Source organism: Capricornis sumatraensis, chromosome 4 (genome assembly GCF_032405125.1).
Source record: "Capricornis sumatraensis isolate serow.1 chromosome 4, serow.2, whole genome shotgun sequence".
Lineage (NCBI taxonomy): Eukaryota > Metazoa > Chordata > Mammalia > Artiodactyla > Bovidae > Capricornis > Capricornis sumatraensis.
Window position 1 is genome coordinate 147,099,808 of NC_091072.1, and position 18,912 is coordinate 147,118,719.

Below are 18,912 nucleotides of genomic sequence, written 5' to 3' on the forward strand. Positions count from 1 at the left end.
GGTATGACCTAAATCAAATCCCTTATGATTATACAGTGGAAGTGAGAAATAGATTTAAGGGCCTAGATCTGATAGATAGAGTGCCTGATGAACTATGGAATGAGGTTCGTGACATTGTACAGGAGACAGGGATCAATACCATCCCCATGGAAAAGAAATGCAAAAAGCAAAATGGCTGTCTGGGGAAGCCTTACAAATAGCTGTGAAAAGAAGAGGAGCGAAAAGCCAAGGAGAAAAGGAAGGATATAAGCATCTGAATGCAGAGTTCCAAAGAATAGCAAGAAGAGATAAGAAAGCCTTCTTCAGTGATCCTTGCAAAGAAATAGAGGAAAAGAACAGAATGGGAAAGACTAGAGATCTCCTCAAGAAAATTAGAGATACCAAGAGAATATTTCATGCAAAGATGGGCTCAATAAAGGACAGAAATGGTATGGACCTAATAGAAGCAGAAGATATTAAGAAGACGTTGCAAGAATACACAGAAGAACTGTACAAAAGGGATCTTCACGACAAACCTAGATAGCATATTAAAAAGCAGAGACGTTATTTTGCCGACAAAGGTCCAACAAAGCTATAGTTTTTCCAGTAGTTATGTATGGATGTGAGAGTTGGACCATAAAGAAAGCTGAGCACTGAAGAATTGATGCTTGTGAACTGTAGTGTTGGAGAAGACTTTTGAGAGTCCCTTGGACTTCAAGGATATTAAACCAGTCAATCCTAAAGGAAATCAGTCCTGAATATTCAATGGAAGGACTGATGCTGAAGTTGAAGCTCTAATCCTTTGGCCACCTGATGGGAAGAACTGACTCACTGGAAAAGACCCTGATGCTGAAAAATACTGAAGGCAGAAGAAGGAGATGACAGAGGATGACATGATTGGGTGGTATCACCAACTCAATGGATATGAGCTTGAGCAAGCTGCGGGAGATGATGGACAGGGAAGCTTGATGTGCTGCAGTCCATGGGGTTGCAAAGAGTCAGACATGACTGAGTGACTGAATGGAACTGACTGACTGAAGAAGCACTACATGTACAGTAAAAAAGGTGAATGAATTAACTTAAGATGAGTAACTTGGCTCATTGAAGTACACCATACCATTAAGAAAATAAAAATATCAGACAGAATTAAACACACAAAAAAAGTAATAAATATTTGTTCCAAAAGTCATCATCATGGTCATTTGCCCCATTGTGTTTGTAATAGTCAAGACCTGGCAACAAACTCAAATCTCTGCCACAAGTTGAAAGGATCAATGCATGGTCATGTGATCATTCAAAGGAATACTCTATAGTAATAAAAATGAATACAGTGTTGCCATAAACAACATCACGAGTGAATTTCACACACATTTGAAATAAAAAAAAATTAGACATGAAAGAAAACATTCTGTATGGTTATACATAAAGTTCAAAAACTGAGAAAATATTCTATGGCAGTACAAGTCTTAGGTAAGCAGGCTTCCCTGGAGAGGAGGACATGGCTATTGGGAGGCAATAGTGATTCTGTGGTGCTGTCAATGTTCTCTTTGTAGATCTGGGTTGGAGAACATGACCTAGGTATACACTTATTGTTTGTACTTTGTTCTCTATTATTATCCTTAAACAATAATGTTTCATTAAAACATTATTCATCTAAGCATTTCTTTCCCTGACATAGCACTTCTTAGCATTTCTTAGCACTTCTTTCCCCTGAAAAAATGAGTGAACCATGAGAATGCTATGGAGCAGGACCTTACAGAGCCTTCTCAGGACAGACCACCCTCACGTCCTCCACCTGCTTCTGTCTGTAGAAAAACCTTAGCCAAAGAATAAATTTAAACACAGAAATGAAAAAATTTCAGAAACAAAGGAAAACAGTCAAATAGGACAAAATAATATTAGTTTAACCCTAAACAAAGTCAAGGATTTTTGGTTCCTCCTCATGGCTATAGCTAACATTCTGAGCCATATCCTTTGAGCTGTTTTGCAGATGCCGAAATCCCAACCATGTGGTAGAAGTAAATACATGATGCCCAGACTAGTGGGATGCCATTTCCTTCTCCAGGGGATCTTCCCAACCCAGGATCAAGCCTGAGTCTCTTGCATTGCAAGCAGGTTCTTTACCATCTGCGCCAACAGGGAAGCCCATAATCATCACCTTCCACAATTCCAAGAATCAGCCGCAAGGAAACGGGGAAAAACCAGCACTAGAACTGATAATTAACTGCATTTCAAACAATTAAGGTGACACCGATCAGACCTATTCCAAGATGATTGTTGGAGCTAGCTGTGTTATTCTGCAGGTAACCTGTCCCCTACCTCCACCTGTGCACTCCTGAAATTCCCGTTTAAAAATTCTTGTCCCTGATCAGCAAGGGGGAGCTGGTTCTTTGGTACATTAATCCTCTGTCTCCTCAGAACTCCTGGTTTCCTCAATAATGCTATCTTTAAATTTACCCCACACTTGTCTCTCAGTGTTGGATTCTTGAGTAATAAGCAGAGGAAACCTGAGTTCCATGATTTCACTACAGAATATCTTCCTTTTAAAGCCTGTTTTCCCTTACTCTCTGCTCTGGGGACATTTCACCCCAGGAGCATCCTAAGTACAGTAGCCCTTCCCTGTCTTACCTGAGCAGATCACAGAGGCCGTGTTGCCACGGGAACAGTCAGGACCACCCAGGACAGTCACAGGGCATTTCCATAGGAAGGACTCAGTCCCTGAGCAGTGAAATCGGGCTTTCCAGAGTTGATCACTGCCTTCTGCTCCATTTGGGGTGGAGATGGCAACACCACAGCCGAGCTGACGACAGACAACATTGGCATTGGCCAGACTCCAGTGGGAGGCACAGAGCGCTCTCCATCGTTCAGAAATGTTCATCTCCACCTGCCCCTCACACTGAGAGGTGCCATTCGTCATGAGCCGGACATCTGTGTACACTGATAGAAAAAGACAGGATTTCAGCAAAATCTGACTTCTTTTTAGCTTGAACTGATTGTATACGGAGGTTAAGTCCTGATATGCATCTCACCTGAACAGACAACCTGAGCAGCTCCACTGTGGTGACAAGTGCCCCCTGGACAGGGCACTCTGGGGCATGACCAGAGCTTAGGCTCCTCCCCCTCACACCTGAACTCTTCAGCCCAGACCCGGCCATCAGGCTCTCTGAAGGGTACTTGTCCCAGGACAGACACAGCCTTGCCACACCCCAGCTCTGCACAGATGACCTGAGCAGTGGGGAGTGTGAAGTTCCCATCAGACACTGGGATCCAGGCTTCTCCAGAACGTACTTCTACTCGCCCTGAGCAGGGTCCATCCCCTCCAACCAGACGCACAAATCCTGAGAAACAAAGAACAACAAACCCAGTGAGTGTTCATGAACCTGGCTGGACAATTGCAGACATCTCACAGGCAATGGTGTGAAAGCTTTTTTTCCAGCAGTGGAATAAGAGGGGATAAGAAGAGAGAATTTGACAGTCATCGTCAAACTGCATTTTCATGGGCAAGTTTCTGAAGAGATATCCAGAAGGATTGAAGGATCAGTTCAGAATGGCTGAATCTCGAGAATATATATTTTGATTACAAATGTTAATTCCTATCTGGGGGCCTGGAAACTACAGTGCCCAAAGAAACTGCACAGTGGTAGACATTCAAACGTGGGTGCAGAGCTGAACTGAGAGTGAAAAAGGTCTGTGGGATTCAAGAGGTTAGAGGCCTAAGAGCCAGAGAAGTTTACAGGACCATCCTGAGATTTCTGGGGCTAAAATTCTGGCCAGTTTTCTCTCAGAGCCAATATTCAAGTCACTGCGGACAGGGAAAATCACACGGGCTGGATCTGAATGCAGGTATTATAATCTGTGAAAGAAGTTGTCCACAGGTAAGTTTAGAAATGACAAAAGCTCAGAGGGTCATAGGAGAGGGAGGGAATGGTCCTAGCCATCTTTCTTGAAAACCTAGGATTTATCAAGACACCTGGGAGAAAGTGAGATCTCAGTGGGATTATGCAAGACAAATGAGTTAGTTGATTACTTCATAGTAGACATGAGATTCTCAGCAAATGTGAAAGAGTAATGATAATTTAATGTATTCTAATCTTATCTATATGCTAACTGCATATTCCTTTCTTATTTGGATTTCTGAGATAAGAAGCCAGCAAGATATAAAAGAGGAGAATGAGAGGAAGAGGGCAGACAGCAAACAAGCCATATATACTTTCAGTTCAGTTCAGTTCAGTTCAGTCACTCAGTCGTGTCCGACTCTGCAACCCCATGCATCACAGCATGCCAGGCCTCACTGTCTATTACCAGCTCCCGGAGTTCACTCAAACTCATGTGCATCGAGTCAGTGATGCCATTCAGCCATCTCATCCTCTGTCGTCCCCTTTTCCTCCTGCCCCCAATCCCTCCCAGGACCAGGGTTTTTTCCAATGAGTCAACTCTTCGCATGAGGTGGCCAAAGTACTAGAGTTACAGCCTCAGCCTCAGTCCTTCCAATGAACACTCAGGACTGGTCTCCTTTAGAATGGACAGGTTGAATCTCCTTGCAGTCCAAGGGACTCTCAAGAGGCTTCTCCAACACCACAGTTAAAAGCATCAATTCTTCGGTGCTCAGCCTTCTTCACAGTCCAACTCTCACATCCATACATGACCGCAGGAAAAACCATAGCCTTGACTACACGGACCTTTGTTGGCAAAGTAATATCTCTGCTTCTTAATATGCTATCTAGGTTGGTCATAACTTTCCTTCCAAGAAGTAAGCGTCTTTAAATATATACTGTAGAGATTTCTAAATTGCAAAAGCTTCAATAGGAATGAAACATAGAAAGATTTGGGGGAAAAAAAGACTTGTTCAACAAGATTTTAACACTTTTCATCCCCTGTGCTCCTCCCATTTGCCACATAACCCTGCTACCCTTTCCCATGTTTCCCAATGCAGGAAAAAAAAAAAAGCTTAAGAGCTACAAATATATGGAAAGGAGACTCCAAAAGGGAAGAACTTCTGTAGGGAGTGAGGTGGAGGGAGTGGCAGGTGAAATGGGGAGTGGATGGAGTACGAGAGAGAGACCAGAGAAAAGACTCATGATCATGATTTCATCCTTTAGGGACCCTATTTTGGATAGAGAAAAGGTAATCCAATAGGGAAAAACCTGCACATCATAAAGAACAACTTTTTAAATCATTTTCCTGGTTTCTGAGTGGGCTCATAAGTATTTATGTACATGGTGGAATTTGTTCTGGTGAAGGACTCTGATTGTATAAGTTTGTGAACTTTGAAGCCTCAATAAGAATAATGTAACAGAATAGAAATCTACTATAGAGAGCAGGCAGAGAAGGCAATGGCAACCCACTCCAGTGTTCTTGCCTGAAGAATCCCAGGGACGGTGGAGACCGCTGGGCTGCCGTCTATGGGGTCGCACAGAGTCAGAGATGACTGAAGCGACTTAGCAGCAGCAGCAGCAGCATAGAGAGCAGGAGAGAACAGAAAAGGCGCTGCAGAAATTAAAGAACTGAAGGGTTAGCTTGACCACTCATACAAGAATAAATGATGTAAGAGAGGATGATCTGCTTGCCTTTTATTATTTATCCATTTCCATCTCCCCAGAGAGGCCCAGGTTACGACTCTTAATCTATTCTGGCTGGGAGTTCGGTCACAGGCTACACATTCTAGATAAACCATTTTTATTTAACTGGTTGTTGTTGTTGTTGTTGTTGCTCAGCCACTCAGTCATGTCCGACTCTTTGCTACCCCATGGACTGAAGAATGACAGGCTTCCCTGTCCTTCAACATCTCCCAGAGTTTGCTCAAACTCATGTCCATCGAGTTGGTGATGCCATCTAACCATCTCATCTTCTGTCGTCTCCTTCTCCACCAGCCTCCAATCTTTCCCAGCATCAGGGTCTTTTCCAATGAATCAGTTCTTCATATCAGGTGGCCAAAGTATTGGAGCTTCAGCTTCAGCATCAGTCCTCTCAGTGAATATTCAGGGTTGATTTCCTTTAGGATTGAGTGGTTTGATCTCCTTGCAGTCCAAGGGACTCTCAAGAGTCTTCTCCAACAACACAGTTCAAAAGCATCAGGTTTTCAGTGTTCAACCTTCTTTGTGGTCCAACTCTCACATCCATTCATGACTATTGAAAAAACCATAGCTTTGACTAGACGAACCTTTGTCTCAAAGCAATGTCTCTGTTTTTTAATATACTGTCTAGGTTTGTCATAGCTTTTCTTCCAAGGAGCAAGCATCTTTTAATTTCATGATTGCACTCACTGTCCACAGTGATTTTGGAGCCCAAGAAAATAAAGTCTGTCACTGTTTCCATTGTTTCCCCATCTGTTTGCCATGAAGCGATGGGACAGGATGCCATGTCTTAGGTTTTTGAAAGCTGAGTTTCAAGGCAGCTTTTTCACTCTGCTCTTTCACTTTCATCAAGAGTTCCTCTTCACTTTCTGCCATTTAGGGTGATGTCATCTGCATATCTGAGATTGTTGATGTTGTTATATTAATTCCATGAGATTAAAAATTTAGAAAGAAAAAGAGGGAAGTATTTCTTGTATTCTGTTTTATATACCCTGATAAAAGTTAAATATTCAAATATGTGCTGGATAATCAAGAAAGTCTTAGGATATATTAGGATAGAGACTTCTGAGATATATTATTTCTTTTTTATTATCTACTTGATTTAAAAATTTACATGGAAGAATAAGTGTGAAAATTCCAAGAAAATAATAAAATAGAAGGTGGATGTGAATGAGTAAAGATATTAAATATAATAAAGATATATCCTTGTCTGGTCTCTTGCTGTGTAGACATCTTGTGTCCTTAGGCACACATAGCATCTTCCACACCACACCTGGACCTTCAGTGCTGCTCAGAGAACCTCACCGTTGCCTTCATCAGCTCCCATCGCCATTCCCCTTCCTCCCAGCTTCTATAAAACCTGCTCCACTTTCTTCAAAATTACATTTGTCTTCTTGCTCCAAATAAGCCCCCCAAACACGTCTCTTATATCATAGAAATCATCAAATATAAACTACATAATCTCTTATCATAAAACACACAAATTCATGTTTTATTACCTCCACCTTTGACTTGCCAGTGCATGGCTAAGAGTTCTTCCGAAGTTTGCATTTGTACAGATATCTTAAAGGAAAATTGGGGAGAGAGACTGTTCTAGTAACAGTGAAAGAATGTATGACTCGGAGCATTTCATTCACAGTTCTCTAATTCTACCATCAAAGAACTATGAACATTTACATATAAATTTGCAAGGGAACTTGAAATCTGGCACAAATCCATAAGAATCTCTGATTTGTTAAGTGATATCGCTTTAGGGATCACCTCTATACATGTAAATGATATCCTCCTATAGTAAGAGTAGCCTCCACTCCTACTAGCCTAGTGCTAAATAATATCTCACATTGTTTGTACAGAAACAACTCCACCCAGGAGAGTACTTCCTCATTTTTGTCCCTCCTTCGCATAGCCTCCCTGTGCAAAGAGAATGTGTATGTGGCAGTTAGCAAATGTTTCACATTACAAAAAGTGAAATATGAAAAAAAATTATGAGGATTTATTTTAATTGGGAGAATGAATAAAGCTATTTTAGCGTCAGGTAAGTCCACTGGAGAAGAAAGAATAGCAGAGACTTATAAGAGGAAAGTAAATGAAGCTCATCACTCATAGTCACAGTGCACTCAGGGAGGATGGATAGGCGTCTCAGTCCTCTCTAGGCCACCTATCTCCTATTGCCCTGCTGATCAGACACCAGCTTTCTTGGAACTTTCCATTTTCTCAGCCGGTGGACAAAGAACTGACCATACCTGAGCAGATGACTCCTGCATCTTCTCGATGATCACAGTTGTGTTGCTGCCATCCCCAGGTAGGGCACCTCCACACTTGGGACTCCTCTCCTCTGCAGCTCACTTCATCCAGCCAGATGGGCCCTGATCCTGCCCCGAAGTGAGCAGACCCCATGGCACTGAGGGCTTCTCCACAGCCCAGCTGCCTGCACACCACGCGGGCATCTTCCAGGTCCCAGTGGTCATCACAGATGGTGCCCCAGGAGCCCTGGTCAAGGATCTCCACTCTCCCAGAGCAGCGACCACCTCCGTCCGCCAGGCGGATCTGTCTGCTGTCTGAGCAGAGAGAAATGGGACATGGGTGATGACACCAGAGGTTGAGAAGGGTTTTCTGTCCTGTGGGACCCCCACCTGAGCAGTAGGGGGTGCTCTCCTCTGAGGCTGCCGACCTTGCTGGTTCAGACACGGAGTCATTGCACTGGGGCAGCAGCTGGGGCTGGTTTTTCATAAAAGTGGCAAGAGAATAATAAGGTTGAAAAATAGGAAGAAAATAAAACAGGAAATATTAAGTTGAAAACACTCTAGTGAGTAGTCTGTGACAGAAGGTAGTACAAGGTCCTATCAGAGTTAACATTCTGATCTGTAGAGTTCTGCACAGCATCAGAGAAAGAGTTACAGGAAATGTTAGTCTCTCTACCCGGAGCAGTTAAATGAGTTCAGAGTCACAGGAATGAGCTGGCAGCTGGATGGATTCCTTTCAAGGCACACACATTTTGATGCTGTTGACCTAAGAGTTAAAGGGGTTGATTAAAGGGAGTGGAGTCAGGAACGGGCCTTATCAGATGCCTCAGATAGCAATCATGAATCCTCTATCATTAGAATCCTTCTCCTTGGTACAGTCATTCAGAGCTGATAAACAAATGGATTCTGTGATATCTTGGTTTACCCCAGAATATTTCATTTGCGGTTCTAAGCTTCAGACTTCAGATCTGGATACTACTTTCAAACAGTGTGATCTCTTTGAGTAGACTGAACAGCTTTGCATGAGAGATGATGTCAGGGAACATTGACACTGGCCGGATTCCACTGGAAAACATAGAATGTTGCTTCCTCTCCCCAAAAAATATAATCCCTCCTTGGACTTTGTGTCAAGAATCTCTGTTATTCAAATTTTGGAGTTATCTGATCTTTAGGGGGAAGGAGAAGGCAATGGCACTCCACTCCAGTACTCTTGCCTGGAAAATCCCATGGATAGAGGAGCCTGGTAGGCTGCAGTCCATGGGGTCGCTAAGAGTGGGACACGACTGAATGACTTGACTTTCTTTTTAACTTTCATGCATTGGAGAAGGAAATGGCAACTCACTCCGGTATTCTTGCCTAGAGAATCCCAGGGATGGGGGAGACTGGTGGGCTGCCGTTTATGGGGTCCCACAGAGTTGGACATGATTGAAGCAACTTAGCAGCAGCAGCAGTGTGTATGTTTGCCTAGTCACTTCAGTCATGTTCAACTCTTTAAGACCCTATGAACTGTAGCCCACCAGGCTCCTCTGACCATGGGATTCTCCAGGCAAGAATACTGGAGTGGATTGCCACGCCCTCCTCCAGGGGGTCTTCCTGACCCAGCGACCTAACCTGTGTCTCCTGCATTGCAGGTGGATTCTTTACAGCTGAGCCACCAGCAAAGTTCTTCTAGTTCTATCACTGAGCAGAAATAGGTCACATCCTGCAGCCCCTTGAACAAATAACATTAACAAGCTCACTGTATTCTCCTCTCCTTTTATACATAAAAGTGATGTAAAGAAAGGTTAAAGAATGTCTATCGATGTTGTTCTTTAAGTAAATGATGAAGTAGAGAATTAAACCTAAAATTTTCCACTTCCATGGAGAATGGAGGAGTTCACAGCAGGCCAATGTGTTTTGCTGGGTCTTGCTGCATACAGCTTAAAAAGCTGAAAAAAGTTTTTCAAGAAACACTAACTGTTACTTTGCCAAAAAAGTCTGATTAGTCAAGCCTATGGTTTTGCAGTGGTCATGTATGGATGTGAGAGATGGACTGTGAAGAAAGCTGAGTGCTGAAGAATTGATGCTTTTGAACTGTGGTGTTGGAGAAGACACTTGAGAGTCCCTTGGACTACAAGGAGATCCAACCAGTCCATTCTGAAGATCAGTCCTGGGTGTTCTTTGGAAGGAATGATACTGAGGCTGAAATTCCAGTATTTTGGCCATCTCATGCGAAGAGCTGACTCATTCGAAAACACTCTGATGCTGGGAGGGATTGGGGGCAGGAAGAGAAGGGGATGACAGAGGATGAGATGGCTGGATGGTATCACTGACTCGATGGACGTGAGTCCGATTGAACTCTGGGAGTTGGTGATGGACAGGGAGGCCTGGCATGCTGTGATTTATGGGGTAACAAAGACTCGGAAATGATTAAGTGACTGAACTGAACTGAACTGAAATGTATTCAACATTTGTTGACACAACATGGACTAAATATGCTAAAATTCTAAAGTGTGGAGGTTATTTCAATGTTAGCCAAGGATCTATACTTCTTTTTCTCTGGGAATTTGCTGATTCATTGCATAATTTAATGATTCAGAATCTGGGCTTGGGCAAGCAAAAGACTATTGTTGTGACAGGAAGCCAGCATAATTTTGGGGTTACCTGGTGCTGGAGTGACAAAATTAGAGTCTTGAGAGCCTCTCTCACACAGCACGTTTTCTCCTCAAATATCTGCCCAAGTATATAAGCTGTGAAGGGCAGGAACCTAAAGAGCTATATAAAAAGACTTGAAAAGCAGAGTCTTTCTCATTCTCTTGGATACTGAGCTACCAAAGAATACAGACTCTGAACTGAAATCTCCAAAAGCCCCTGTCATCGGGCCAATAAATCAGAGGTGGACTGAGTGCTACCAAAGCTGCAACCCACACTTATTACAGCTCAGTTTTAGGTTATATTTAGATGTTTGAATGATATACACCCCTTCCCCCTATCTGCCTAGCAAAACAAAGGGTAAATCCTTTCAGGTATTAGGAAATGTATCAGGAGTATCTTACTCTTTCATATATAATTTATAGCATTCAGTAAAACACTGGCATGACATTTCACAAGTTAGGATAACATGACAAATGACCAAAGTGAAAAAAAGAGATGAGAGAATGCAGAGACACACATGATAGAAATGCATAAGGATTTTAACTATGACCAATGTGTTTAGGGAAAAAGAGAGAAGGGGAGAATATACAGGAAAAAGATGAAAAAATTAACAAATAATCATAAAGAAATAAAAATGGCAATGGTATCATTGCCAACCCAAAATAAAATATTTAGTATTAAAAAGTGAATGAATAAGTCAAACAAATTTTAGATAGAACTTAGAATAGAGTGATTTAGAGGAGTCCTAAAGATGAGACATGAGAAGGAAAAGAAAGAGTAGGAGAGGGAGAAGACATACAGAGACAGAGAGGCAGAACGACAGAAGGCATATTTGAAGATATAATGATAGAGAATTTTTAATATAAAAAAAGAGTATGAAAATCCCCACTCCTAGTAAAGCTGCAGAAAATCAAAAGGAAAAAGGGAAATCTGAAATAGTAACAGATTTATTTAATACTAAAGGAAGAAAAACAAGGGAGAGAAAAAGGAACATAAAGCATGTGCATCAATTAAAAGCAAATGGCAGATACCAACATCAAATCAATATCAGTAATTGCATTTACAGTGAATGGATTAAGATAAAACAAACCTGATGCAAACGTTACTCACAAAATGATCACCTTATACTATGAAAACAAAGAAAGATTGAAAGTAAAATGATAGGAAAAATGTACTAACTGTAAGAAAATGGGAGTAGCTTTATCAATGTCCCAGAAAGTAGACGTTAAGAAAAGATGCACTAATTGACAGTAGTGCTGAGAGAGGACATCAGAGGGCAGACAGACTGAAACCACAATCACAGAAAACTAGCCAACCCGATCACATGGACCACAGCCTTGTCTAACTCAATGAAACTAAGCCATGCCGTGTAGGGCCAACCAAGACGGACGGGTCATGGTGGAGAGTTCTGACAAAATATGGTCCACTGGAGAAGGGAATGGCAAACCACTGCAGTATTCTTGCCTTGAAAACCCCATGAACAGTATGAAAAGGCAAAAAGATAGGACTCTGAAAGATGAATTCCCCAGGTCAGTAGGTGCCCAATATGCTACGGGAGGTTCAGTGGAGAAATAACTCCAGAAAGCATGAAGGTAGGGAGCCAAGGCAAAAACAACACCCAGTTGTGGATGTGACTGGTGATAGAAGCAAGGTCCAATGGTGTAAAGGGCAATATTGCCTAGGAACCTGGAATGTTAGGTCCATGAATGAAGGGAAATTGGAAGTGGTCAAACAGGAGATGGCAACAGTGAACATTCTAGGAATCGGTGAACTAAAATGGACTGGAATAGGTGAATTTAACTCATATGACCATTATATCTACTACTGTGGGCAGGAATCATTTAGAAGAAATGGAGTAACCACCATAGTCAACAAAAGAGTCTGAAATGCAGTACTTGGGTACAATCTCAAAAACAACAGAATGATCTCTCTGTTCATTTCCAAGGCAAACCATTCAATATCACAGTAATCCAAGTCTATGCCCCAACCAGTAATGCTGAAGAAGCTGAAGTTGAATGGTTCTATGAAGACCTACATGACTTTTTAGAACTAACACCCCAAAAAAGATATCCTTTTCATTATAGGGGACTGGAATGCAAAAGTATGAAGTCAAGAAACACCTGGAGTAACCAGCAAATTTGACCTTGAGTACAGAATAAAGCAGGGCAAAGGCTGATAGAGTTTTGCCAAGAGAACACACTGATCATAGCAAACACCTTGTTCCAACAACACAAGAGAAGACACTACACATGGACATCACCAGATGGTCAACACCGAAATCAGATAGATTATATTCTTTGCAGCCAAAGATGGAGAACCTCTATACAGGCAGCAAAAACAAGACCAGGAGCTGACTATGGCTCAGATTAGGCAACCTTATTGCCAAATTCAGATTTAAATTGAAGAAAGTGGGGGGAAACTCTACACCATTCAGGTTTGACCTGAACCAAATCCCTTATGACTATACAGTGGAAGTGAGAAATAGATTTCAGGGACTAGATCTGATAGACAGAGTGCCTGATGAACTATGGACAGAGGTTTGTGACACTGTACAGGAGACAGAAATCAAGACCCTCCCCATGGAAAATAAATACAAAAAAGCAAAATGGCTCTCTGAGGAGGCCTTACAAATAGCTGTGCAAAGAAGGGAAGCAAAAAGCAAAGGTGAAAAGGAAAGATATACCCATTTTAATGCAGAGTTCCAAAGAATAGCAAGGAGAGATGAGAAAGCCTTCTTCGGCGATCAGTGCAAAGAAATAGAGGCAAACAACAGAATGGGAAAGACTAGAGATCTCTTCAAGAAAATTAGTAATACCAAGGGAATATTTCATGCAAAGATGGGGTCAATAAAGGGCATAAATGGTATGGACCTAACAGAAGCAGAATATTAAGAAGAGGTGGCAGGAATACACAGAAAAACTGTACAAAACAAGATCTTCATGACCCAGATAATCACGATGGTGTGATCACTCCCTTAGAGCCAGACATCCTGAAATGTGAAGTCAAGTGGGCCATCACTACTAACAAAGCTAGTGTAGGTGATGGAATTCCAGTTGAGCTCTTTCAAATCCTGAGAGATGATGCTGTGAAGGTGCTGCACTCAGTATGCCAGCAAATTTGGAAACTCAGCAGTGGCCACAGGACTGGAAAAGGTCAGTTTTCATTTCAATCCTAAAGAAAGGCAATCCCAAACAATGCTCTATCTACCGCACAATTGCACTCATTTCACACGCTGGTAAAGTAATGCTCAAAATTCTCCAAGCCAGGTTTTAGCAATACGTGAACCGTGAAATTCCAGATGTTCAAGCTGGTTTTAGAAAAGGCAGAGGAACCAGAGATCGAATTGTCAACATCTGTTGGACAATTGAAAAAGCAAGAGAGTTCCAGAAAAACTTCTATTTCTGTTTTATTGACTATGCCAAAGCCTTTGATGGTGTGGATCACAATAAGCTGTGGAAAATTCTGAAAGAGATGCTTCTTAAGAAACCTGTATGCAGATCAGGAAGGAACAGTTAGAACTGGACATGTAAAAACACACTGGTTCCAAATAGGAAAAGGAGGATGTCAGGCTGTATATTGTCACCCTGCTTATGTAACTTACATACAAAATACCTCATGAGAAATGCTGGGCTGGATGAAGAACAAGCTGGAATCAAGATTGCTGGGAGACATATCAATAACCTCAGATATGCAGATGACACCACCCTTAGGGCAGAAAGTGAAGAACTAAAGAGCCTCTTGATGAAAGTGAAAGAGGAGAGTGAAAAAGTTGGCTTAAAGCTCAACATTCAGGAAACTAAGATCATGGCATCCAGTCCCATCACTTCATGGCAAATAGATATGGAAATAGTGGAAACAGTGGCTGACTTTATTTTGGGGGCTCCAAAAACACTGCAGAGGGTGACTGCAGCCATGAAATTAAAAGACACTTGCTCCTTGGAAGGAAAGTTATGACCAACTTAGACAGCATATTAAAAGCAGAGATAATACTTTGTCAACAAAGGTCCGTCTAGTCTAGGCTATGGTTTTCCCAGTAGTCATGTATGGATATGAGCATTGGACTTTAAAGAAAGCTGAGCACCAAAGAATTGATGCTTTTGAACTGTGGTGTTGGAGAAAACTCTTGAGAGTCCCTTGGACTGCAAGGAGATCCAACCAGTTCATCCTAGGAGATCTGTCCTGAGTGTTCACTGGAAAGACTGATGTTGTAGCTGAAACTGCAATATTTTGGCCACCTGATGTGAAGAGCTGGATCATTTCAAAAGACCCCGGTGCTAAGAAAGATTGGGGTCAGGAGAAGGGGGTGACAGAGGATGAGATTACTGGATGATATCACTGACTCAATGGACGAGTTTGCGTAAACTCTGGGTTTGGTGATGGACAGGGTGGCCTGGCGTGCTGCAGTCCATGAAGTCACAAAGAGTCAGACACAACTGAGCAACTGAACTGAACTGAACTGAACACTAATTGAATTAAAGAGGGAATCTTCATGATTATAATGAGATGCACTCTTAATAAACATATAGACATCAAAATTCAAGAAAGGTAACAGAACATAGCTTTGAAATATACTTGACAGAATGAAAAGAAGAAATAGGCAAAATCACAGTCAAAATGGGGGATTTTTACTGTATCTTTTTCAATAGCATACAGACCAGGCATACAAAAAACAAAGGATACAGTAGATGTACAACAACATAGTCAGCACATTTAACCAAGTAACACATAGAGCAACGCACCCAGCAACGCAAGAGTTCACATTACTGTACATGCACTCGGAACGTTTACCAAAACGACCACATAACGGGACAAAATCTTTCACTCTTTGAATTCATACAGAGTATTTACTCTGACCACAGTGGAATAAAATTAAGAATGAAAAAGAAATATTGTTAGCCATCCCTATTTTGGGAAATTCAGCAACAGCCTTCCAAAAAACACCTGAGTCTGGGAATAAATTTAAAATTTACCAAATATTGTGAAATAATGATAATAAAAATACAATAATAATGATAATAAACACAAAATAATGGTATTATCATAAATTCTTCTAATGAAACTCAAGTAGTGCCTATAGGGAAATCTATACCCTAGATTTAGAGAAGAGGAAAGACCGAAAGTGAAAAAAATGTAAGCTTCCATTAAGAAACTAGGAGATGAGAAAGCCTGAAGAATATAGAATGTTGGGGTTAATTAAAAAAGGAACAAAAATGGATGGAAAACAAGGTAAGCATAAGATAGAAAGCATAGAAGAAACCCCTTTAAACGTGGCTCATTGAAAACTGAGGAACACTGATCAATACCGATTGAAGAGCAGAGAGTAAATGAAGTTAACAATACCAAGAACGAAAAGGGACATCATTATAAATCATACAGATTTTTTGGTCATAGCTTTTGTGTTGTTGTTTGTTTTTGGCTGTGCTGTGGCCCGTGGGATCTTAGTTCCCAGGTCAGGGATTGAACCTGGACCATGACAGTGAAAGTCCAGAGATTTAACCCCTGGATTGCATAGCTTTATTAATACAATTTATACATTTAATGTGGATAAGTACACAGAAAGTGTCAATTTCTCCACAGCCTTGCCAACACTTAAGTGTCTTTTTTTAAAAAAAATGTCATTCTGACATGTGTGAGATGATATCTCTTTCTGGTTTTGATTTACATTTCCCTGATGATTGACAATGTCAAGCATTTTTCATATACCCATTGGCCATTTGTATGTCTTCTTTAGAGAAATGTCTATTCAAAACCTTGGCCAATTTTTTAACTGCGTAATTAGGTTTTGGATTTTTTTCTTGAGTTGCAGGAGTTCCTTATTTGTTTGGAAATTAATACCTTATATAATTTGTGCTACCCTGCTTTTTCACTCTGTTGGTATTTCCTTTGGCTTGAAGAAGCTTTTTAGTTTGATATATTCCCCCTTGTCTATTTTTGCTTTGTTGCCTGTACTTTTGACATCACATCCATGAAATCATGAAGCAATGTGTTTTAATTTTGTGATCAAGCTATCACATATCTAAAATATAATTCTTATCTGGTGATGATATACAATCACACATAGTAAAATAAATTCAGATAAATAAATGAATTCAAAATTAGATTTTGAATATTCTTTAGTGGAACTGTAAAATTATTTGCAGAAAATAAAACTTGATTCAATGTTATTTTGAGATTAAGAATGGCATTTGAAACATTTCATTAAAGGCAGAAGTCAAAAAAGTAAACCATTATACATTCGATAACATAACCCTCCCCATTCACATACATAACCTTAAACATATGTGCAAAAAATGGGGGAAATATTTACAAAAATATTTAAGAAAGAGTAAGTGATGTTTCCTTATAAGACAATAAAGAAAGATGAGCACCAAAGAATTGATGCTTTTGAACTGTGGTGTTGGAGAAGACTCTTGAGAGTCCCTTGGACTGCAAGGAGATCCAACCAGTCCATCATAAAGGAGATCAGTCCTGAGTGTTCATTGCAAGGACTGATGTTGAAGCTGACACAACTGAGCAACTGAACTGAAGTGATCTTTGCTTATAGAGAGTTCCCATAAATAAATAAAAAATTTTAAAACATTCTAGAAGAAAAAATATTGTCATAAATGATATCTTACAACTGTAATATAGGAAAGAAGATAGTATTTTGGTATATAGTGTTTGTCAAAGTCGCTCAGTCGTGTCCAACTCTTTATGACCCCATGGAGTATACAGTCCATGGAATTCTCCAGGCCAGAAAACTGGAGTGGGTAGCCTTTCCCTACTCCAGGGGTCTTCCAAGCCAGGGATCGCACCTAGGTCTCCCACATTGCAGGCAGATTCTTTACCCGCTGAGTCATCAGGGGAGCCCAGGAACACTGAAGTGAGTAGCCTATCCCTTCTCCAGTGGATCTTCCCGACCCAGGAATCAAACCCCGGTCTCCTGCATTGTAGGCAGATTCTTTACCAGCTTAGCTACAGGGAAGCCCTCATGTGGATAAAAAAACAAAAACCATGATGTATGTTCTTATGTCAAGCCTATGAAGAGAATAATATTCTCTTTTAAAATTAATTATTTATTTGGTTGTCCTATGTCTTAGTTGCAGCATGCAAATTCTTACTTGTGGGATCATAAGAAAAGAAATTGTAATGACATGTGGTGATGGATATTACCATACATGTGGTGATGATTTACCAACATGTACAAAAACTTAAACACTATGTTTTACACTTAGAACTAATACAATGTTACAAGAATTACATCTCAATTAAAAATTTAACAAACAAGATTAGAATATGTGGATAAAATTAATTTCATCCTTATCTCATTTAGGCTCTCTGGTGGCTCAGACAATAAAGAATCTGACTGCAGTGTGGGAGACTCAATTGCGATACCTAGCTTTGGATGATCCCCTGGAGAAGGGAATGGAAACCCATTCCAGTATTCTTGCCTGGAGAATTCCATGGACAGAGGAGCCTGGCAGGCTATAGCCCATGCAGACACAAAGAGTCGGACACTAACATTTTCACTTAATGTAATTTTCTGCACCCAAATTAAGCTCTTCACTTAGATTTTAAAATATCAAATTTCACTGCATCCTACAGGGTTGGGACAGACACACAGAAACAGACAGTAAGTCACCTGCACATGAGATATAGGCTTCCTCCTTGGGAGAGCATGAAGTGTAATTCCAAGGGTCAGAAGGACACTGCCAGAGAGAGGTGTCAGTTTTCCGACAGCGGATTCCATCCACCCACTGGGGTCTAAAACCTTCTCTAAGAGCAACAGAAGAGTTGAGGGTTCCGCTGTCCCCACAGCCAAGCTGTCTGCAGATCACAGACACAGTGATGTCTTCCATGCGGCTGCGGCAGACACTGCCCCAAGTCCCGTTGTAGAAAACTTCCAGCCACCCAGCACACTGCTGGTCCTTGCTCACCAACCTGAGGGCCAGGAACTCTAAGGTTGAAAGGGGAGGAGACAGGACACAGTGAAAACTTGGCTGGATGTTCTAGGTTTTCCTTTCTTCTAGAAATGGTGAACAGTCATCTCTGACCTTGTTCAAGAGATGCCCACTAGATGACAAGACTGAGATCGCCTCGCTTTTAACTGACTTTGTCCATTTGTACCTGTCTTTCTATTTCTGCCACAATGGTGTAGTGGATATGAACTGAGAGGAAGACCAAACTGTGTGGGCACTAGTCAGGGAGGGGCAGCTGAATCCTGCTTCCTAACAAAATCTTTGAAGACTATGTTAAGGGATTTGATGTGGATATTAGGGAGACAGGCAGAATAATTAAGCCCAAAATGTCCACATCCCAATCTCTGCAACCTGTGAATATGTTACCATATCTGACAAAAGGGAGTCACAGATGTGATTAAGATAAGGCCCTTGAGATGGTGAGATTAAGCTAGAATATTGTATTAACAATGTGAGCCCAGTCTGAGCACATCCTTAGACCCACTCTCCTTAAACATGGAATACATTTCTTAGCTCTGCCTAGAG

At 41.2% G+C, this 18,912-nt stretch overlaps 1 pseudogene; it reads right to left on the minus strand.

Annotated features, from left to right (window-relative positions):
• Positions 1-18,912, minus strand: part of LOC138077643 (antigen WC1.1-like) — a 152,145-nt pseudogene that overhangs the window by 20,649 nt on the left and 112,584 nt on the right.